Source organism: Rhinopithecus bieti, unplaced genomic scaffold, assembly GCF_001698545.2.
Source record: "Rhinopithecus bieti isolate Rb0 unplaced genomic scaffold, ASM169854v2 scaffold_13247, whole genome shotgun sequence".
Classification (NCBI taxonomy): domain Eukaryota; kingdom Metazoa; phylum Chordata; class Mammalia; order Primates; family Cercopithecidae; genus Rhinopithecus; species Rhinopithecus bieti.
The window spans coordinates 7,748-32,017 of record NW_016807505.1 but is presented as its reverse complement, the minus strand read 5'-3'; the positions used below and the strand labels follow the sequence as shown (position 1 = coordinate 32,017).

Here is a 24,270-nt window from a genome sequence, read left to right as displayed (position 1 = left end):
CTTGACACTTAACCAAATAGACCTAATAGACATCTAAGGAACAGTGCACTCCCAAACAACAGAATATACATTCTTCTGAACACATGGCACATACCCTAACATTGAACATGCACTCAGCAATAAAACAATTCTCAGCAAATTAAAAAACTGAAATTATCCAAACCACATTCTCAGAATAGAAATCAATACCAAGAAAATCACTCAAAACCATACAGTTACATGGAAATTAAGCAACCTTCTTCTGAACGATTTTTGAATAAATAATGAAATTAAGGCAGAAATCAAGAAATTCTTTGAAACCAATGAGAACAAATATACAACATACCAGAATCTCTGGGACACAGTTAAAGCAGCATTAAGGGATAAGTTTATAACACTAAACACCCACATCAAAAAAGTTAGAAATATCTCAAATTAACAATCTAACATCACTCTTAGAGGGACTAGAGAAACAAGGACAACCAACCCCACAGGTAGGAGAACACAAAAAATAACCAAAATCAGAGCTGAAGTGAAAGAAGTTGGGATGTGGAAAACCATATGAAAAACCACACAAATTTAGAAGTTGTTTCATGGAAAGAATAAACAAGATTGTGATATAGTTTGGATCTGTAACCTCGCAACATGTCATGTTGAATTGTAGTCCCCAATGTTGGAGATGGGGAATGGTTGGAGGTGATTAGATAATGTAGGTGGTGGTTTCTCATGAATGGTTTAGCATCATCCCCTTGGTGCTGTTCTTGTGATAGTGAGTTATCATGAGATATGGAGCATCTCTCCTTCTCTATCTGTTGCTCCTTCTCTGACCATGTATGATGCCTGTTCCTCCTTTGCCTTCTGCCACGATTGGAAGCTTCCTGAAGTCTCCCCAAAAGCAGAAGCCACAACCTGAACCATAAGCCAATTAAACCTCACTTCTTCATAAATTACCCAGTCTCTTTATATCAATGTGAGAATGAACTAATATAAAAATTGTTACTGGGGAGTGGGACATTGCCACAAAGATACCTGAAAATATGGAAGCAGCTTTGGAACTGGGTAAAGGGCAAAGGTTGGAAGACTTCAGAGGACTCAGAAGAATACAGGAAAATAAGGGAAAATTGGAAACTTCTTAGAGACTTGAATGATTGTGACCCAAATGCTGATAGTCATATGAACAGAGATGGCCAGGCTAATGATGTCTCAGGTGGAAATGAATAACTTATTGGGAACTAAAGCAAAAATCACTTTTGTTACGCCTTAGCAAAGAACTTGGCCACACTGTGTCCCTGCCCTAGGGATCTGCGAAACTAAACTTTGAACTTAAGAATGATGATTTAGTGTATCTGGTGGAATACCTACCTAAGTAGCAAAGCATTTAACATGAGGCCTGCCTGCTTCTAACAGCCTGTGCCTATGCGCATGAGCAAAAAATGACCTAAAGTTGGCACTTATATTTAAAGAGGAAGCAGAGTGTAAAAGTTTGGAAAATTTGCAGCCTACTCATATGATAGAAAAGTAATGCTGATTTTCAGGGGAGGAATTCAAGACGGCTGCAGAAATTTACTTAAGTAAAAAGGAGCTAAGTGCTAATAGCCAAGATAATTAATTGCAAGAAGGCCTTGAATACATTTTAGAGATCTTTGTAGCAGTCCCTCCCATCACAGGCTTGGAAGCCTAGGAGGATAGAATGGTTTCATGGGCCAGGCCCAGGGTCCTGCTGCCCTTTACAGCCTCTGCTCGCTGCATCCCAGCTGTTTCAGCTTTAGCCATGGTTTAAATGGATCTAAGTCCAGTTCAGGCCACTGCTTCAGAGGGTGTGAGCTATAAGCCTTGTTGTCTTCCACATGGTGTTAAGCCTGCAGGTACACAGAGTGCAAGAGTTGAGGCTTGGCAGCCTCCACATAGGTTTCAGAGAATGTATGGAATGTATGGAAAAGTCCAGGTGTCCAGGCAGAAGATTACTGCAGAGGCAGAACCACCTCACAGCAGAGAACCACCACTAGGGTAGTGCAGAGGGGATATGTTGGGTTGGAGTCCACATGCAGAGTCCCTGCCTAGTGGAATTGTGAGAAGGGGACCACACTCCTCCAGACTCTGAAATTGTAGGCCCACTGAAGCTTGCATGTTGTGCCTGGAAAAGCCACAGGCACTCAACACCAGTCCATGAAAGCAGCCACAGGGGCATCGCTGTGAAAGGCCTTGGGACCCCATCCCTTGTATCAGTGTGCCTTGGATATGGGATCTGGAGTCAAAGAATATTATTTTGGAGCTTTAAGATTTAATGACTACCCTTCTGGGTTTCAGACTTTCATGGGGCCTACACCCTCTTTCTTTTGGCTGATTTCTCTCTTTTGGAACAGGAATGTTTACCAAATGCCTATAGTTCCACTGTATCTTGGAAGTAACTAGCTAGTTTTGTTTGTTTGTTTTTTGAGACAGAGTCTCAGTCTGCCCAGGCTGGAGTACAGAGGCGTGATCTTGGCTCACTGCAACCTCTGCCTCCTAGGTTCAAGCAACTCTCATGTCTCAGCCTCCTGAGTAGCTGGGATTACAGGTGTGTGCTGCCATGCCTGGCTAATTTTTTTTTTTTTTTTTTTTTGGTAGAGACAGGGTTTCACTATGTTGGCCAGGCTGGTCTCGAACCCCTGACCTCAAGTGATCTGCCCACTTTGGCTTCCCAAAGTGCTGAGATTAGAGGCATGAGCCACTGTGCCCAGCCTAACTAGTTTTTGATTTTACAGAATCATAGGTGAAAGGGACTAGCCTTGTCCCAGATGAGACTTTGAACTTTGGAATTCTGAGTTAATGCTGGAATGAGTTAAGACTTTGCAGGAATGTTAGGAAGGCAAAATTGTATTTTGCAAAGTGAGAACATGAGATTGGGGGACCAGGAGTGGAATGATATGGTTTTGATCTGTGTCAACAACAAATCTCATGTCAAATTATAATCTCCAATGTTGGAGGTGGGGCCTGCTGGGAGGAGATTGGATCATGGGGCAACTTCTCATGAATGCTTTATCACCATCCTTTTGGTGCTGTTCTTGTGATCGTGATGTAAATGTATTAGGTTAGTGGCAAGTAAAATCAGATTAAATTGAATACAGTTTCAATTACATTAATACCAATGACTAGAAAAAAGCAGTGCAGTACCAATTTTGCAGAAAGTGTGGCAACAAATCCAGGTCTAGTGACAATTTGGAGTAAGTTTGGAAATTGTGTATAATTGTAACTCTCCTCTTTTCCTGCAGTCCAATAAATATTTGCATGTCCATTGGCCACCATGTCCTCACGGGAGACAGTAGTGTCATTAAGTCTAGTGTTCACTCCGTAAGGCATAATATTTGTATCATTTTCTTCCTTATCCTTTAAGAGCCTTAAAGTTATCTGATTAAGATTGGAAGTTGCTCTTGTTTACTTTCTTGTTGATTTAAATTAAAACACGTCAGGCTAATAGGTTGTTGAAACGTAATCATTTTATCCAAAGTTTTAAATTATTTTTATTGCAGTCAATTAAATCTCTCTATATATCCTGCTGCTGTGGGATTACAGAGTAGGTGAAAAGTCTGTTCTATATCCCATTTATCTGCCAATGGCTGTGTAATTCTTCATGCAAAATGAGTTCCTTTATCACTTTCAATTATTTTAGGGCTCCATAGTGAGCTATCATATATTCTAAGGCTGAGATGGCATATTTGGCAGATGAATGGCTAACCACTATTACTATGTTAATCTCTGCGTACATATCAACCATTGTTACTGCATATTTTTATGACTAGGGATAATTTAATGATCCTATAAAATCTTATCTGGAAGCACAGGTTGAAGGTGCTAGGTTTGTACCCATCTATGGCTGTAGAATAGCTCTACTTTAGATCAGCTTTACATTGCTCACAATTACCTTTGGCCTTTTGAATTTGGTGCCATCTTGCTTTCAGTTTCTCATGGCCACCTGTACACTAAACATACATCTAATCTCTTTTTCCTTATGTAGCTATAGTTGTTTTTATGGAGTGTAGGCTAGTTCTGGTGTTTGTTTAACTTTAAAGTCATCTCCCTATTTAATCATAATTGTTTGGTACTTGTGGTATTTTCCATTCCTTGTCTTATTTTCTTTTGAGTTGAAGATGTAGTACTGAATATCATGAGCTTTCTGATTTTCTGTGTAGCTTTAATTGGGGTATGTTTTTGTGTGTTAGTGGTTATGATTTCTGATAATGCATCTACATGGTTATATGATTTTGTGGCTTCTGAATTATCTTTTTGCTGCACCAATATAAGTATGTCAAATATCATAATTCTGTTTCATAATTCACATAGTTCCTCCCAATAAAATTTGGACCATATACTTTTAGAATTATTTTTTATTTTGCTTCCATGTTTGTAACCACCGGGTTATGCCTTTCGGAACTGTCATGAGTCTGCGGAAATGTAAATTTTATTTTGATTTTCTCATACTGAGTGTCTGACTGCTAGAACACCTGCAATCAATTCTGCATGCTGTGCAAAGAGTAATTGACCTGCCTCCTTCAGGATTGTGTGGTCCTGGGGTCTGAGCGCTGCTTTGTCCATTGGGTCTGGCCTTGGGTCACAGAGGCTGATCCATTTGTAAACCAGGTGTTGGGCAAGACATTTAGACAAGATGGGGCCTCATTTTCCTAGATTGGCATGGAGTGTCCCTGTGCTTGGAATACCTTCCAGCATGCCTATTTCAGTCTTGACAGTCTCCTCCGTGAGGAGACCTGGTTGACCCTTAAAGCCAGTGTCTCCACCCTGGATTTACCATTTCTATGGAAGCAATGTTGATCAATTTTACCCAATGAAGGAGAGCCATGTGGCATCTAATTGTGATGTTGTTGCCAGTCAGAGGCTCCGTTTCTTGTTTCTTAAGGCTTCATGCCTACGCCACATGCATCTTTCAAATGGGCTTAATTTGTTCTTAGAGTATGAGAATTTTATTGTTCAAAATCCCACTGGTAGGAAGGTTTTAGAACCTGGTTTCTTTTTACACGATGACCATGGACCGTGTTCTACATTCATTACTCATTAGAATTTCCAACCAAGTTGTGAATCAGAAGATGCGTAATGCAGAGCTTGGGATGTGGTAACATAGTCTTTGAGTGGTTCAAGTGCTTACGCTTGTTCTTGTCTCTAGGGGAAATTTTGGGATTTACTAGTTATCTTATATATTGGTTTTAGGATGATGTTTCGAGAGGATATATGTTATCTCTAGTTACCAAATAAAAACCTATTATTCTTTGTGCTTCCTGTTTATTGGTCCCCTAAGGGCTTTTATCATTGTGGTCATTATTTTTCTCCCTTCTGACGACCATTGTACTCTTAAAAATTTACAATTAGTGTCCAGGCCTACGGTTTTCCCTGTATTAATAGTCCATCTCAGTGATCTTAAGTATGTTGCTAATTGTCATGTTTCCTGTTTAAGATTCTGCTGGTCATTGTTTTAGCACTGTAATGTAAGCTATGTATTATGTTATTAGTGATCTGTGTTTCAATTGGTTTATATGTAATGATAAAATGGAGTGAGCTATTTAAATATCCTTGCAGTGAACTTTTAAATTGGTATTGTCTGCCTTCGTAGGTAAAAGTGGTATATTCCCGGCTTTCTTTATCTATTGGCACGGCAAAGAGCATGTCTGAAATATCTGTGGTTACACAGTAGCTTCCACTGTACTCAGTGATCTTATCAATGACTTCTTCAACATCTGGTAATGCTCCTGTCATTTTAGTTGAGACGTTATTTAAAATTTTCTAGTCAATAGCTCCCGTGATTTCAGGACAGGACATAAGGGAAAAGTAATTTGAAATGCCCATTGTAATAATGTTGAGGATTTCCAGAATTTTGCTACAACTTCCGTATATCTTCCCTTTAATGTCTATTGCTTAATGTAGCCTGGTGGGTTGTAGACAGTGTTAGAGGTTCCACTTTAGTCTGTGATAGGTTGAGAGTTTTCACTCCTTTAGTGTCTTTTCTTTTTTTTTTTTTTTGAGACGGAGTCTCTCTCTATTGCCCAGGCTGGAGTGCAGTGGCATGATCTCCGCTCACTGCCAGCTCTGCCTCCTGGGTTCACTCCATTCTCCTGCCTCAGCCTCCTGAGCAGCTGCAACTACAGGCACCCACCACCACGCCTGGCTAATTTTTTGTAGTTTTAGTAGAGACGGGGTTTCACTGTGCTAGCCAGGACGGTCTCGAACTCCTGACCTTGTGATCTGCCCGCCTCGGCCTCCCAAAGTACTGGGATTACAGGCGTGAGTCATCACGCCCGGCCTCCTTTAGTTTCTTAATAGGCCACCATAGGTTAAAAAGTTTTGGAATCAGATGCATTCCCATTATGTTTTCTATTTTTGGTAAACAGTATAAAGTGCAAGCAATAAGTTTAGGTAATAGATTGTACGGAAGCAGAAATTGAGGAGCCCCTGGTTGTTTCCTCAAAGCACTTTATATGGATGTTTATGTCAGAGTGTGCTGCATTGTATGTAGTAAGGTTTATTTGTAATTTGGTGTCTAAAAGAAATGTGTATATATGTGCACACTTATTTGTATAGCTATTGTGTACCTGTTCTGTTACCCTTAGGTTTGAGTGTTTTCGCCCATACCTGGAGGGAGGGGTTTCTAGTTGTTTAATTTTGTCTGTCTTTTGTTGTTTCTGTTTTTTAAATTTGTTGGTTCTGTTTTGGACAATTGGAAGGTTTTATTTTATTTTATTTTATTTTTGAGATGGCGTTTCGCTCTTGTCCCCCAGGCTGAAGTGCAGTGGTGCCATCTCGTCTCGGCTCACTGCAACCTCTCCTGCCTCAGCCTCCTGAGTAGCTGAGATTACAGGTGCGTGCCACCATGTCTAGATAATGTTTGTATTTTTAGTAGGGACGGGGTTTCACCATGTTGGCCAGGTTGGTTTTGAACTCCTGACCTCAGGTGATCTGCTCTCCTCAGCCTCCCAAAGTTCTGGGATTGCAGGCATGAGCCACCGCACCCAGCTAGATGTTTGGGAGGTCTTTACTCATTATTTTGGCATCTGGGCTGGGCCTTAAATGGCCCTGTTTCCTTGTGTCCTTGGTTGCCAATTATTTTGTTTGTGCTGTGAATTATTTTGTATCTGGCTTGCAAATTTGTCTGCCTTGGTTTATTTTGCAAAGGTACGTTAGGTCAATTTTTAATGATTTTTGAGACTTTTGTTTTGAATATAAAGAATTTCAGTCCCTTCCTGGGTTTATTTCTTGGTGTTTTTATTAAGTTTGCTATAAATATTACCTTAGGGGTTCCTGAAGAGTCTGCCAAAATTTGAATGTTTCTAGTCTATCTTTTATGGTTCTCAGTGCTGAGACTGTTAATTTAGGAGACTTTCAGGTTAGGCGGTACTCAGAAGTGATGTCTTCACTTGAAGCTAGAATTTCAAATGAGTGGCATATCCGTTGTATCTATCACATACCAACTGATGTGTATTGGTAGCCAAAAATAGCTAATTTTCTTGTATTTCTGTGTGCCTTATAGCAAATCGTTGCATTGGAGCCCATCTCCAAATATTGTTGGGTCTAAATATGGTTGGATGGATCTCCAGGCTAATGTGATTCACTACCAGAGAGACAGGTCATGCCCTGGGTGATTTTTTTTGTTAGTTCTAATATTTCATCTTTAGAGATGGGTTTTCTGCTAGTGTAGTGATCTGATGCATTTCTGTGCCTGAAAGTACTGTGGTGTTCGGTCCATTATCCCATAGATGGACGGGCCATTCTGCGTCTGTGGTTTGTCTTTGGCAAGAATCTGTTCTTATTTTTGAAATTCTTCTCTGGTGTATTCTTTGTTCTCACTGATACACTGTGATCTGTGATTTCCATGGTTACAATCTATGATTCTTTTTCTAGTTATTATGGGCCTCGCCACATAATCCCACCAGGAACCATCATCACCTACTGAGTCCTCTGGCTGTGGGTGCTTTGATCCCAGCGATTCCTCATTGAATGTGATATATGAGAATAATGTACTTTCCTTAAAATTATATGAGCTATCTCTTTGCCCTTCTGGTGATTCCTGTCAATACATGAGATATTTACATGAACAGTTCAGGAATTTCTTCCCTTGGGGTATTGCTTATCAAAAGTTTTACATGTTCAGGCTTTCTCATGACTGACCACAGATCCTCAGGAGTTTGTACAGTAAGAGCTTTCCTGGCTTCCAAAACTATTGGGCACCAGGGTTCTTCAATGCTGAGAACTGTGTGTGGCCTGTGAGTCCTCTGGCATGCCTGCTCAATTTCTGTCCTAGCGCCCATATTATGCAATATTAGTTGCAAATTTATATAGTTTCTTCATAATAAATACTTTATTACCTTAACCAACTTCACACATGGACTGCAATAATTAACTTCCCTTTCTTTCAACCAAATAAAAAATTTGTTTTGCCAGCCTTCTACTGATAAGTTAAGTTCCTGCTTAGTGTGAGCCCTCGGGCTCCACCAGCTTCCTAGCCTAGCATCAGCCAAGACCTTGTCAGATTTTGTATTTGCATGACATGGGTGGGTTCCATCCCATCATCTAAGGTTTTCCTTGGGGAGTCAGGCTTTCAAGACTAAGTGAGATTAGATCTCTTTTTAGACAGTGTGGTAGTTTCTTTGGCCAAATGACTTGATTTCTAATTAAGGTTTTATGAGGGTCCTGGCTTTAGAAATCTCCTTAATGTGGCCAATCATAGGTATGTCATTATAAATGCCAGTTTATTTTAGTTTTGGGAATTTGTCTAACTGTGGAAAACAGTTACTGACTATGTCAATTGTTGTGAGTGGCACAAGGTCAGACATAAAGTGAGCCATGAACACTTGTGACTTTCCACAAGGTCAGACATTCATTGATGCTGTTGCAATTGTAAAAGCCACAAGTTACATGGAGTTCCTAAGGAGGCAAATCTCCTTACTACTAATTCCCTAGTCAGAGCCATGATGGAGTCTCAAGCCAATCCACAAGTCAGTCAGTATTGCAACCCATACATAGTAGTACACTAAATCAATAAACAGGTGTAATAGATCAAACATCCCACATAAAATAATACTTAACATCAAAAGAAAAGAAGATAGAAAAGGGGTTAACAAACCCATTCAAGAATAGTGACATGAACAAGAGTGTCTTGCACTAATCCAGAAGGTATTCAATGTCTTGAAAGTAAGAAGACTTGATTTGAGCAGAGGCTTTGGTGGCAGATGTTAGATGCTGATCATGAGTGGAAGCAAGCTTGTGTGTATGGAAACAACCGTGTCCAGATGATTAAGTCCTGCTTTTCAAAAATGGTTCTTGATTCCTCTTGTGTGGACCTATAGTAAAGGGCTGTGCCTTTATTTGGTTGGCTGTAGTCTCTATTGATTAGGTAAACATCTGGTTCTTTCTGGCATGATATGTCTTTTGAAATAAAAGATGGAGTCTTTTTCTAAGATGGAATCACATATGTCAATGGTGCTCCATACCTGACAGGAACCTGTACTTGGTGTGAAGTGGGGTGTTAGGATGGAGAAATGGAGGCAAACAGAAGCATCCAAATCCATGACACCGCAAGTTGGCCAGCCTAAACGTCCCTGCCTATCTCCTCCCTTGTTCCTCTTGAGACAAACCAACCCTGGTAATTCTCAGGGACATCCCCAGAGGGCAGTTACCATCCTCAATTGTTCTGACTTTCATTCTAACAGCAAGACCAAGTGAGCTGGAGTGACATTTTAAGAAAATAGATCCAGACATTTAAAATTACTCCACACAGAATGCATTCTTGGAGGAGCTGCTCCTGCCTCATTTATTGACCTTCCCTCCCTCCCCTGCCTAGTCTCTCCGTGGTTTTCCCTTCCTGCTCCTGTCTCCTCACATATTACTCATCCCAGCGGTCCTTCAAAACCACTGCCCTCTTCTCATGCCTTGGCCTGTGCCACGGACACACTTGTTCACACTCTCATGTTAACAAAATGGCTGGGCTTTGTGTTCCAGAAAGGAACCTCAGTGTACTGTCTATGGGAATCAATGCTCTCTATGTCTTTCACAGTTCGGACAAACTACACCCATAACAGAGACATACAGAGCTCTGTAAGCATGAGATTCTGAGCAACTTTTGTCTCGTCGTTCCCAGAAATCTCCGTTCCTCTCCTTTACAACTAGAGGCAGTTCTGAGAAAATTTCTGAAAAAACTAAAACAGAGAATGTGTAAAATCTTTCTTTACTAAAAGAGTAGTATTCTCACTCAATTTAGAAAAGCTTGCTGCATGAAAAGATGAAAATAGTTGAAAATATATTTCATAATATAATTATGAATGAATCATTAGACACAAGATTAAAGGTATTAATACACAATACAAAAGTAGAAATATGGCTGTGGATAATGTTTCTGACCAAAAAAGTTAATTTTTACAGAAATATTAAAGATATTTGCATGCAAAACCTAAAACCAAGAACAAATATTTCAAGGAATTGTCTGAAGTGGAAGCTTGTCATTGATCAGAAATCAGAATGATTGTTAAATTGCCTCAATTTTTATACAAAATAATGGAAATCCTTAAATAACCTGAGAGGGAGGGAAGAAAGCAGTTGGGCCTGCAGACCCACAGCAAGGCTATGGATTCAGCTCCGCCTTCTCCTCCACAACCTTTGGTGGGCATAGTCTGAAGGAGGAGGATCTCACCTAATACGTCCTCTGCACTTGTGCAGGAGGCACACAGGGATATCTGTACAGACTCCTGCCCTGTTCACTATTGTTGCTTACAAAGAAATTTTCCTAGACTCCAGAAAGCAGAGAAATAAAATCAGGAGGCATGAAGTTGAATGAAATTCATTTAGCATATACTAATAAAATAACACAGGGAATGGTGTGGGGGATTTTCTAAGATGCACAAGGACCTTAGAGATAAGCATGAACAGCATTGTTTTAGAGTTCTGTTCCATGAAAGGGACATATATGCAAAGCAGCCCCCAAATGCTGAAAGAGCCAAGAAACCAAAGGATGAAGCAAACAAATCCAGTTTGTCAGTTTTGCACTTTTGCAAGGAAAGGCCTGCAACAATCTTAAGGAAGTATCTCCACATATTTTTGTCCCAAGCTTACTGGCAGTGGTCCAACGCAGTGTATTTCCCAGTCCCTCACAAGAGTGGCTCTCTAATGGAGATGTCCAGGTATATGTGGGAGGCAGAGGGGGTGCAGGCAGGAGCAAACTAAGCCATTTGTTACCACTGCCATTAAATCTGCATAGCAGAGGGGCAAGTCCCTTCTCTTTGCTATTTGCCAGCCCACTCATGCACTGTGATGTCCATCATGTTTGTGTGCCCAACTAGCTAGCTCAGAAGACTGAGATACAGTGTTCTAATTTTTGCTAGGGTAAAATGAATCTGACTAGTTTCCTAAAATATGATACATGATTGGGCTTGCAGTGGGTTCTTGCAACCTTTCCCAAACGTCTTTCCACATAGCAGCTCCCCACAAGGTTTTTTTTTTTAAGTCCATGCTATTCACCCAGGGCCTGTTCAGCAAGCGAAGTCGTAAGACCATTTAATACTGCCCAACTATCTGTACACAGCACTGTCAGTCACAGCTCATGAGTACAAGCCAACTGTGCAGCTCAGAGTTTTGCCCACTGAATGCTTTGCTGCATTCCCATCTCAAACCCAGTAGTATTTGTCTGCAATTGCAGTTACTGCCGTGCATACACAATGGTTACCCCGGCTCCAATTATCTAAGTGCCAAGCGTTTTCAAGAATAGGGGCTGTGCCTGTGTCTACCATTAGAGGTGTCTCCAGTGGTGGCTCCACAACATGGGCAGCTCTGGTCTCATACTATCCTGGCCCTAAGAGAGCATGCATCTCCCAAGGGACCCATGGAGAGGACACTGCATTGCTGCAGGGATGCATGCCACTTTTGTGAAGTGGCGCCTTGAGAGATAACTATTACAGGCTTGAAAAACAACCCTTCTATCTAGCCCTTAATAGAGAGATCTGGGCCGGGCGCGGTGGCTCAAGCCTGTAATCCCAGCACTTTGGGAGGCCGAGACGGGCGGATCACGAGGTCAGGAGATCGAGACCATCCTGGCTAACACGGTGAAACCCCGTCTCTACTAAAATACAAAAAATTAGCCGGGCGAGGTGGCGGGCGCCTGTGGTCCCAGCTACTCGGGAGGCTGAGGCAGGAGAATGGCGTAAACCCGGGAGGCGGAGCTTGCAGTGAGCTGAGATCCGGCCACTGCACTCCAGCCTGGGCGACAGAGCGAGACTCCATCTCAAAAAAAAAAAAAAAAAAAATAGAGAGATCTGTTCTCATTGTTACTGGCAAATGATCAGTTACAGGTTCAATGTGCTAGAAGGCTTTACATACTCCCAGGACCTGTTGTTCAATTGGAGAACAGTTTCAGCACACTCCCATAGGCTGTGACCAGAATCCTAGAAGACCTGCTTTGCTATGCTGAACATGCCAGAGGATCTCTCTTATCCCCTCAGGGTTTCTGGTCACACCTAAAGATATCTGTATCCCAGTAAGAAGGAAACTTAAGACTTGTGCCCAAGCCACTCATATTTTAGCGTTCTCAAATGCTGCTTCTAGTTCTTTATCCCAGAACCAACTAGATCCCCTCTTAACTAGTGAGTACAGGGGATGTGAACATTGAGCTAAATATGAGGTGAAAGCCCACCAGTATCCCAAAAGGTCCAGGAAACTTTGTCTCTGTTGAACTGTTTTTGGCATGGAAAACTGTTGAATTTTCTCAATGACTGAGCCTGGAATGGTGTGTCTTACTTCACCAAGTGACCCTGAGGAACTTTGCAGCCAGTTCTGGGCCCTGTATCTTTTGTGGGTTGATGGCCCATTCTCTGGATTGAAGAAGGGCGCACAAAACACCTCAGTGTTGCTATAACAACGAACGTCTTCAGAAGTTAGAATATTATCGGTACCAGGCTGGTGAGTGAGGTGAAGGGGTGCTAAAGAAGGCATTAGCCGAATCCAACCCAGCATGAGAAGTGCCTATGTTTTGTATCATTTGCTCAACCACTTGAGTTATACTTGGCACAGCAGTCCAAACCCATAGGAAGAATCCCCCCACAGGTGTTTGTAAAGTCCATCCTAAAAGCACATCCATACCCAAGATGTCTTTTGAAATAAGTGAGATAAAGACAGGAGACTAAGCAAGGAGGGACTCCAGACAAAACTAAGGAGGAGAGGAGTTTGTTTCACTCAGAATTTTTACCCCCACAACCATGTCTAGCTCCCCACTTGCCAGGGTGTCTCTCTGGATTTCCATGAATTAAGAAACAATCTGCACCTGTGGCCACTAAAGCTTAGGTTCTTTTTTGTGCTTTTTTGGACTCTTGATAATCAGCTCCAAAGGGAGCCTCTGGTTGCCCCCTATTGCTCTTACACAGAGGTAGCCTTGCCCCACCCCCCTCCATGATCTCCAGGCTGCAGAGTCCACCCCTAAATGCAGAGACTGGTGTTCTTTCACTTGGTTTCTTATTTTCATTCTCCCTTTTTTGGTAGGTAGTAGGAAGGGGTCTAAACTGTTGATTGGGAGTCAGGACTTTCCAAAGGCCACCAATAGGGCACTGGGTTGCCCATGCATATTTTTTTTTTTTTTTTTTTGGAGACGGAGTCTTGCTCTGTCGCCCAGGCTGGAGTGCAGTGGCCGGATCTCAGCTCACTGCAAGCTCCGCCTCCCGGGTTTACGCCATTCTCCTGCCTCAGCCTCCGGAGTAGCTGGGACTACAGGCGCCGCCACCTCGCCCGGCTAGTTTTTTGTATTTTTTAGTAGAGACGGGGTTTCACCGTGTTAGCCAGGATGGTCTCGATCTCCTGACCTCGTGATCCACCCATCTCGGCCTCCCAAAGTGCTGGGATTACAGGCTTGAGCCACCGCACCCAGCCACCCATGCATATTATCTTTGTCTACCCCAGCTGAAATCAGATTGGACCACATTTGTTTCCTATTAACCCTAATGGCTTTTTGACCTCCCTTTCTCAGTCCAGCAGACTGTTTCTCCCTTTTTCTCATTTCTTCAGTAACCAGTCAGAGCTCATCTCTTTCCTTACTAGTTTCTCCAAAATCAGAAATGGCTTTCCCCATATCTTGTCCCCCACAAAAGAGGACATGCTATTCCCAGGGGCATTTTGTCTCATTTTTTCAGCTTTACCCTCATATACGGAGATACCATTCACACCAGTGTCCCACAGCTGCACCATTCATGGACATAAAGCTTTGTCTCGGCAGCTGTTTAAAAGTTTTTGCTGTGTCCAGTAATCCTGCCCAGGCCTGTGTGTGTTGGAATTCTGCTTTCCACTGCGTGAACAGGTTCACTCTCAAATGGGAAGAATAATGATCTTCCCACTTTTGAGTTAACCTTCTATGTCATTATCTAGTTGCTTCCCATGAATGGCAGGTATTTGCAACCCAGCCTGGTTTGACAAGGACAGCCCATACATTCAGCTGGCACAGCTTTCTCTCTCCCAGACATACAAAGTGGCAAGGTACGATTTCCAACTGTGCCTCTTGAGTTTCAAGCTTATCCAAAAACCAGACATTAACGCAGACGTGGACGTTCTCACATCCCTTTCTTACTGCGATTCTTTTCCCAGTTTCCCTACACTCGCCTTAGCTGCCTGTGTTTTTGTGACCATTCGCATAGAAAATAACAGTCGCAAACTCACTGCTGTCACTGTGCAGCAACCTTTGTTACCACAGTGAGTCATGCTTTTTAACAACATTTTACTAACAAGCTTTCTAGATCCTCCGGCATTTTAGGGGTACTCCTGTTTTCACCGTAGTCCACAAGCATATAGCAAATGGGCACCACCACCCAACATGAATGAGCAAGGCCACCCCTGAAGTTTCCTCTGTGGCTGCTTCTTTTCCCTTGTATGTACTTTGGTTTCTTGACTGCTCCTTGCTGACCATTTGTTCTGTGAAAGGGCCATATGTACAAAGTGAGCGTTAAACATCAAAGGGGCAGAGAAACCAAACAAGGAGGCAGAAAAACCAGTTTGTCAGTACTGGTTAATTTACTGGGGGAACTTATAGACAGAAGCACGGCGTTGGGTGGCCACATTACAGGTAGACGTTCACACAGTTACTCTGCACACCCAGGGCTAATACTCCACAGAGAAAAGGTATACATGCTCCAGAAGGACAATTAAAAGCAACAGACAAGGATGCTACCTGTGCTATAGCCTAAAACTCATACAATAACATCCAGATTGACATGATCTTACAGTAAACAAATAAATGAGTGATCAGAAGGTGTTTATGGGACTGGCATTAATCAGAAGTCAACATGGTGGATTAGGATCCAAGATGGGTCACTTTTGTCTCCACATGTTCTATAACCTTCTCTTTTTTCAAAATACAACTGAGAGTATTGGTGCAGGTGCAAGGCATGCAAGTTTTTACTCTTCTGCCTTCAATATCACAGTCATGAAGAGAACAAGCTCTGGAGGGAAAATTCTGGGCTCTGGAGAGTGTGAAAGGAACTCTTCAAAAAATAAAAGAGTATAGTATTTGGAGACCGATGTAGAAATCAACTAATGAAAACACAACAACAGAGCTGAAAAACTGACACACGCATATATAAACAAAGTCAAAAGAAAAAGTAATGAAAATAGATGAATGTTAAATATGCATTTCAGGATATTGAATATTCATCTGGAGAAATAAAATTTACTTTCCAATTCATTTTATGCACAAAATCAATTTCAGGTGGATCATAACCTATATATGAAAAAGAAGAATTCAATAGAGTATTCAGAATTTAATTTAGGAAAATAAATTCATTACAATAGGTAGGTATTCTTAAAAAGCACCTGGAAAGTATTAAGCCTATGAGAGAAATGTTATTCTAACATAGTTGATATGAGTAAGGACACCGTGTCAAGCTCAAGGTTGTTCTTTTCCTTTCCTGTAGGGACTTAGCTCCGATTCAGAGCTACAACTTTCAGAAGGTAGTAGTGTCAACCTCTTGAGATGTCGTATGCTATTAGTCTACACATTTTGGGTATTGTGCAAACTAATAGCACGTGTGAAAGGAAAAGAAAATATAAGGACATCAAACTCACTATGCTCAAGAGAAAATTAGGCTTGGGAACTGAGTCATGCAAACAAACTTCCTTTTGTTGCAAAACAGATAGCTGTGATTATACATATTTACTTAATCTTTTGCAAAACGATCTATGGAACATGAGATGAATGCATAATTGACCTCCCCCCAACTTCTCTATTTTGAAACGTAAAATGTGGATTCAACGGGTGCTAATTAATGCATCACAAAAATGTAACCACTTGCCTCACTGCCTACTCGACTTTTTCCTTTTTTCCCTCCTTCCCCTACTGTCTACTTTTCCTCTTTAAATACTGAAGTCATCAGAAACTACTTGGAAAAAGCACGGGCCACAGACCCTACTGTAACTCGCGTTTCTTTTTCCTGGGTGTATCCTCAACCTTGGCAAAATCCAACTCTAAATTGATTTAGACCTGTCTCAGTCATTATTTCCAGCTTCACCTATGCACCTGCAGAAGTTACGAAGTCATCAAGATATAAATTCTCTCTTCCTTCACCGAAGAGTCGCCCCTTTAGAAACGCAAATTTAAGGTTACCTAGCCAACAACTGCGTAGGGCAATGAAATAGGTAGTTGAAAAAGATTGCTCATCTAAAGGAGGTGAACGAAACTTCAAATACAACCTCTTCATAAATCTCTATGATCTGCTTCTGCCTATGTGTATGTCTATGAATTTGTGTCATGTAAATGTGATGATTCACTAGCAAAATATATAAAAGAGTTTTAATTAATTGTCATAAAAAGTGTTTAGCTCCAATATTTTATCAGAAAAATAAAAAATAACTCAAATGTCTTTTAGTTCAAATGACTTTAATAATCTTTAGTAAATAAAGCTAATTTACAAATTAGTGGCACAGAAAAAATTCTGCACACCTACAACCAGACAATCTTCAACAAAGTTGACAAAAACAAGCAATGGAGAAAGGACTTCCCATTCAATAAATGGTACTAATGTAACTGGCTAGCCATATATAGAAGATGGACACTAGACCCTTCTTTATATCATATGTTTAATATTAAAATCAGTTCAAGATGGAAAATGACTTAAATATAAAACCCAAAACTATAAAACTCAGGAAGATAACCTAGGAAATACTATTCTGAACATTGATCTTGGAAAGATTTCATGATGACGACACCAAAAGCAATTACAAAAAACCCATAAAAATTGATGAATGGAATGTAACTAAACTAAAAAGCCTCTGCACATCAAAAGAAACTATCAACAGAGTAGAATGAGAGAAAATATTTGCAAACTATGCATCCATAAAAAGTGGGCAAAGGGTTGAGTGTAGTGGCTCTCACCTAAAATGTCAACACTTTGAGAAGCCAAGGCAAGAGGATTGCTTGAGTCCAGAGAGCAGCCTGAGCAACATAGTGAGACAAAGTCTCTACAGAAAAATAAAATTAGCCAGGTGTGGTGGTGCATAGCTCTTCGGGAGGCTGAAGTAGGAAGATCACTTGGGTGCATGGGTGGTTGAAGTTGCAGTGAGTCATGATTGCACCATTGTATTCCAGCCTAGGTGACAGAGTGAGACTCTACCTCATGCACACACAAAATTTTTTAAAAGGGCAGAGGGCATAAACAGACACTTTTCAAAAGGAGACATACCCATAGCCAACATGCATAGGAAAAAAATGCTCAACATCACTAATCATTAGAGAAATGCAAATCAAAACCACAATAAGATACTATCTCACACCAGTCGAAATGACTATTATTAAGGAGTTAAAAAATAACAGATGCTGGTGAGGATGTGGAGAAAAGGGGATGCTTATACACTGCTGGTTGGAATTTTTTTTTTTTTTTTTTTTGAGACGGAGTCTCGCTCTGTCGCCCAGGCTGGAGTGCAGTGGCCGGATCTCAGCTCACTGCAAGCTCTGCCTCCCGGGTTCACGCCATTCTCCTGCCTCAGCCTCCCAAGTAGCTAGGATTACAGGCGCCCGCCACCTCGCCCGGCTAATTTTTTGTATTTTAGTAGAGACAGGGTTTCACCGTGTTAGCCAGGATGGTCTCGATCTCCTGACCTCGTGATCCGCCCGTCTCGGCCTCCCAAAGTGCTGGGATTACAGGCTTGAGCCACCTCGCCGGGCCTGGAATGTTAACTAGTACAGCCACTATGGAAAGCAGTGTGGTGATTTATCAAAGAACTTAAAACAGAATTGGCATTTGACCCAGCAATCCCATTACTGGATATATGCCAAAGGAATATAAATCATTGTACCATGAAAACGCATGCAGGGTATGTTCATTGCAGCACTATTCACAACAGCAAAGACATGGAATCAACCTAAATACCCATCAGTGGAAGACTGGATAGAGAAAATACGGTACGAATATACCATGGAATACAATGCAGCAATAAAAAGAATAGATCATGTCCTCTGCAGCAACATGGATGGAGCTGGACGTCATTATCCTCATCAAACTAATACAGGAGCATAAAACCAAATACTGCATGTTCTCGCATATTATAAATGAGACCTAAACTTTGAGAACACATGGACACAAAGAAGGAACCAAAAGACACTACAGCTTACCTGAGGGTACAAAGTAAGAAGAGAGAGAAGATTGGAAAACTACCTTTTGGGTACCACACTTATTGCCAAGATAAATAAATAATCTGTGCATCGCATCCCCACAACACACAATTTACCTATATAATAAACCTACACATGTACCCCTGAACCTAAAATAAAAGGCAAAAAAAAAAAAAAATTATAGGTAAAAGTACAATTTAAATGTCTTTAGAATTCTTTAAATATTTTGTCTGAACAGTCAGGCAGGTCAGATACTGTTTTAGCTAGATGCTTTAAGGCTGTAAACTGCTCCCATGATATTAGTAATAATAATTTGACTTGTCTTGCTTGTAGCCATAGTAAGTCCAGGGGATATGTGGAGTTCTTAGCCCAACTGTGTCCTCTGACTGTGCTGGAAAGGGTGAGACATTACCTGCATCTCTGCCTTTTGTCCTGGGCTTTGCATCTGATAAAAAACTGCTTACTTCCTAGGTTTTTCACTAAAAATCAGAATTGTTGACAGTTAAAATTACAATTAACATATGTAGTTAAATCTACTAGATACATGCAAAGTTTTAGGGAAAGTAAGATGTGTTTTCAGAAAAAAAATTAAAGGACAGCATGTGAAAATGTGTTTCTTTTTTTTTCGCAGAGGGTGTGTTACAGTTGTATTTAAGCTCTGCTGTCCATGGGTGGCCTAAGTATTAATAGCTCAGTGGGCCCTCTGTCTTTTCATGTGAGGTGGCTGCCCTCCACCAGCAAGGGCAAAGGGCCAGTGTGACAGCCTTCTGTGTACACACTTGTGGCTCCCTAGCTCTTGTGTGGCATCCAGGAAAAATAAAGTTGCACAAACAAATTGAAGGATGGTAAATGTGGGGGGTTTAATGCTGATGAAAATGGCTCTCATTGAGAAGGGGAGCTGAAGAGGGAATGGGGAGGTAGGTAATCTTCCCCTGAAGTCTGGCCATCTCCACCTGAATTGTTCTCTGCAGCTATGTCATCAAACTGTTCCTCTGAAGTCCAGCTGCTTGTCTCCTACATTCAGCCATAGTCCCTGATGTCCAGTTGCTTCTCCTCGCTGTCAGCTGAGTCTAGGGTCTTTATAGGCACAGGATGGGGTGGGGTGGGCCATGGGTGGTTTAGGAAAAGGTAACATTCAAGCAGGAAAACAGGGATATAAGTTTGCACTTTGGACCACAGTCTCAGGCTTTTCAGCTTGAGGGTGGGGCTTTACTAAGGACCTCTGTCTGCCTAGAATTTCTCTGCCTCTTGTTGCTATCACAAGTACCTGTAAGCATCATTTGCATCAATTATAAAAATTATTATTACTATCATTATTATTATTTTTTGAGACGGAGTCTTGCTCTGTTGCCCAGGCTGGAGTGCAGTGGCATGATCTCCGCTCACTGCAAGCTCTGCCTCCCAGGTTCATGCCATTCTCCCACCTCAGACTGCCAAGTAGCTGGGACTACAGGTGCCTGCCACCACGCCCGGGTAATTTTTTGTATTGTTAGTAGAGATGGTGTTTCACCATGTTAACCAGGATGGTCTCCATCTCCTGACCTCGTGATCCGCCCGCCTCGGCCTCCCAAAGTGCTGAGATTACAGGCATGAGCCACCGCACCTGGCCAAAAATTATTTTTTAAACATTATTTTATGTCACAATGAAAACATAAAACCATGAAAACTGTAACACAAATACTTTTATCACTTAGAAAATACATATATATTGAAAATAATTATTTTGAATTTAAATAAATGTGGGTAATGGTCTTTTTTTTCCCTGTCTTTCTTCTTTTTTTTTTATTATACATTAAGTTCTAGGGTACATGTGCATAATGTGCAGGTTACATATGTATACTTGTGCCATGTTGGTGTGCTGCACCCATCAACTCGTCAGCACCCATCAATTCATCATTTATATCAGGTATAGCTCCCAATGCAATCCCTCCCCCCTCCCCCCTCCCCATGATAGGCCCCCGGTGTGTGATGTTCCCCTTCCCGAGTCCAAGTGATCTCATTGTTCTCATTGTTCAGTTCCCACCTATGAGTGAGAACATGCGGTGTTTGGTTTTCTGTTCTTGTGATAGTTTGCTAAGAATGATGGTTTCCAGCTGCATCCATGTCCCTACAAAGGACGCAAACTCATCCTTTTTTATGGCTGCATAGTATTCCATGGTGTATATGTGCCACATTTTCTTAATCCAGTCTGTCACAGATGGACATTTGGGTTGATTCCAAGTCTTTGCTATTGTGAATAGTGCCGCAATAAACATACGTGTGCATGTGTCTTTATAGCAGCATGATTTATAATCCTTTGGGTATATACCCAGTAGTGGGATGGCTGGGTCATATGGTACATCCAGTTCTAGATCCTTGAGGAATTGCCATACTGTTTTCCATAATGGTTGAACTAGTTTACAATCCCACCAAAAGTGTAAAAGTGTTCCTATTTCTCCACATCCTCTCCAACACCTGTTGTTTCCTGACTTTTTAATGATTGCCACTCTCCTATGATCACATAAGATAAAAAGTGAAAGCAAAATAAGTAATAAATATTTTCTAAAATGTCACATATTTACATCAAACTCTTCTGAGCCACTTTTCAATTCACCTTGTCCATGATTTCTCCTATGTTAGCATCATCTCTGCTGACTAGAAGCTTTTTTGATGCCACACTTATTGTGAGAGTACCATAAAACTTCCTGTTAGATTATCTTTCTGATCTACCAACATCCCTCTGCAAGTTTTAATGTTTAAAGATATCACCAGAACGTGAAAATGGAAGTGTTTTTACACCAAGTTTATGTGTGTGCACAAAAAAGCAATCAAATTGTGCCTGTCTTCTGACCAATCATGTTTTTACAACATTAATTTTATGATACATCTCTATTCGAAAGATGTACAAATAAGTCCTTTAAAACAAATGGAACACACTATTTTTCTTTGTGACTGCCTCTTTCTTAGTATAAAGTCATGGTGTCTCATCTTATGTATTCTGGTCTATTATTGAGGAAAAGTTGAACAACTTGATTTAATTAACTTCTACCCCAGGACTAAAGATATCAGTGTTATTAGTGAACTACTAGAATTTCTATTTTAAATATTGCTGTGACTTATATTAATTTTATAATGCCTCGTCCTTCATTTTGGATATAGGTTTGACTTGCTAATAGCAGAAACAAGGTTTAGAAATCCATGGCAGTTTCCATTTTGTACCCTCCTCTAAGTCCTCAATGTAGTCATTCCAGATATCGCCTTATAAAACCTCCTCCAGGTGACTACTGCATGTAGAACAGCTGGACACAACCTTTATCTCACCCACACTAACCCCTGTGGGAACTGCACAGATTATTCTGCAGTAATCACCTCTCAGGCACAGCATGAGTCTTTGGAAATCATGCTTGCTTGATCTTAACTCACCAATTTGAACCCCTCATGAGAAACCTGCTTAGGTAACACTCCAAAACTGAATTGTAATCTTTAGTTTTAGGAGTCAACTACCTGCATTAAGGAATACTTAGAACACTGGCAGAGAATTACTTCTGGGTCTGTGAGGGTTTTATCATAAAAGTCTGATACGTGAGTCAGTGGACAGAGTGGGAAAGATCCTGTGATGGATCAAGGACCCCTGTGAGGAGCCTCTGGATTCCCCAAGCAGGGAAGTAAAGGAAAATCTCAAGTTCCTTCAAGGAAAATCCCATGTACCTAGCTAGCACTAAGAAGTAAATGAGGAAAGTGATAAGCAAGAAGGGTAACCGCAGCCCAAGGACTTTAGAGTCAGGAGATGTTTGGTTCCCTGCAGAAACCAAAGATAACATCTTAACATACATTCCTGAGTCATTTTTCATAAACCAAGGCCCCCATCAAATGGATCTGCTGATATGTAGACCTCAAATAAGGGGGACTTGAAGACTGAACTCTGACTGCCATTCTTTGTCCTCAATTTCTTTCTGAAAGGCCTAGAGGGAATCACATCCATGAGTCATGGTTAACATTTTTTTCTGCTGACCCCAAATTTTAAAACAAAGCTTCTCTTCTTTAACCAATTGCAAGTTAGAAAATCTGCCTATGACCTATAAACCCGTTTGACCCCTGCTTCAAGATATTCTACTCTTTTAGGCCAAAACCAAAGTGTAACTTCCATGTATTGATTTATAATTTTACCAGTAACTTCTACTTTACTGAAATTTACCCTGCTATTAAAAACCCTTATGTATAAGACGTTGGGGAGGCTGGAATCTAAGCATTACCTGCCTGATCCTCCTTGCTTGACACTCTTCAACCGAACACCTCTTTTTCTCCCACCACAAATGTCAGTGTAGATAACTGTGTGAGAAGATCTGTGCTGGGTTCTGTGACAATCCACCCTCTATGTGGGTAAGCACCATCCAGTGGGATGGGGACTCAGATGGAACAAAAAAAAAGAAGTGAGAATGATTTTGCTTTCCCTCTCCCCTGAAGCTGGTACATTCTCTACCTCCTGCCCTTGGACATCTTAACTACAGGCTCTCTGTCCTTGGGATTCCAGGACTTACTTGTGCATCCCTTCAGGTTCTCAGGCCTTTGACCTCAGACTGAGAATTACACTGTCAACTTTTCTCATTCTGAGACTTTCAGCCTTAGAATGAGCCATGCTGCTACTCCACCATCTGTCAAGCTATAATTGGTATGCCTCCTTGGAGAACACTAACACAGGTGTTTTTATTTATTTATTTATTTGTTTGTTTATTTATTTTTATTATACTTTAAGTTCTAGGGTACATGTGCATAACGTGCAGGTTTGTTACATATGTATACTTGTGCCATGTTTGGTGTGCTGCACCCATCAACTCGTCAGCACCCATCAAGTCATCATTTATATCATGTATAATCCCCAATTGCAATCCCTCCCCCTCCCCCTTCCCTCATGATAGGCCCCAAGTGTGTGATGTTCCCCTTCCGAAGGTCCCCAGTGGATCTCATTGTTCAGTTCCCACCTATGAGTGGAACATGCGGTATTTGGTTTTCTGTTCTTGTGATAGTTTTGCTAGAATGAAGGTTTCCAGCTGCATCCATGTCCCTACAAAGGATGCAAACTCATCCTTTTTTATGGCTGCATAGTATTCCATGGTGTATATGTGCCACATTTTCTTAATCCAGTTCTGTCAGCAGATTGGAGCATTTGGGTTGATTCCAAGTCTTTTGCTATTGTGGAATAGTGCCACAAATAAAGCATAACGTTGTCATGTGTTCTTTGTAGTAGAAATAATTTATAATCATTTGGTATATACGCCAGTAGAGACTTAAATGTTAGACCTAATAACATAAAAACCCTAGAAGAAAATCTAAGGTTAGTACCATTCAGCCGACATAGGCCCCATGGGCCAAGGACTTGAATGTCTAAAACACCCCAAAAGCAATGGGCAGCCAAAAGCAAAAATTGAGCAAATGGGAATCTAATTATAACTAAAGAGCTTCCTTGCAGGCAGCCAAAAGAAAACTACCATCCAGAGTGAACAGGCAACCTACAGAATGGGAGAAAGAGATTTTTTGTATCTACTCATCTGACAAGGGGCTTAATATCCAGAATCTACAAAGAACTCAAACCAAATATCGCAAAGAAAAAAAACAAACAAGCGCGCCATGCAAAAGTGGGCAACCAGGATATGAAGCAGACATTTCTCAAAAGGAGAGCATTCATACGCAGCCAACAGACACATGAA

The 24,270-nt window shown here is 41.1% G+C and overlaps 1 long non-coding RNA gene across 1 annotated transcript in view; it reads right to left on the bottom strand.

Moving 5' to 3' along the window:
- Positions 1-23,274, bottom strand: part of LOC108535948 (uncharacterized) — a 44,159-nt gene extending 20,885 nt beyond the window's left edge. Inside the window, exon 1 of the long non-coding RNA XR_001887365.1 lies at positions 22,819-23,274. This is a non-coding gene — a long non-coding RNA (uncharacterized LOC108535948). The remainder of the gene's footprint in view (positions 1-22,818) is intronic.
- Between the last annotated feature and the right edge of the window lie 996 nt (positions 23,275-24,270).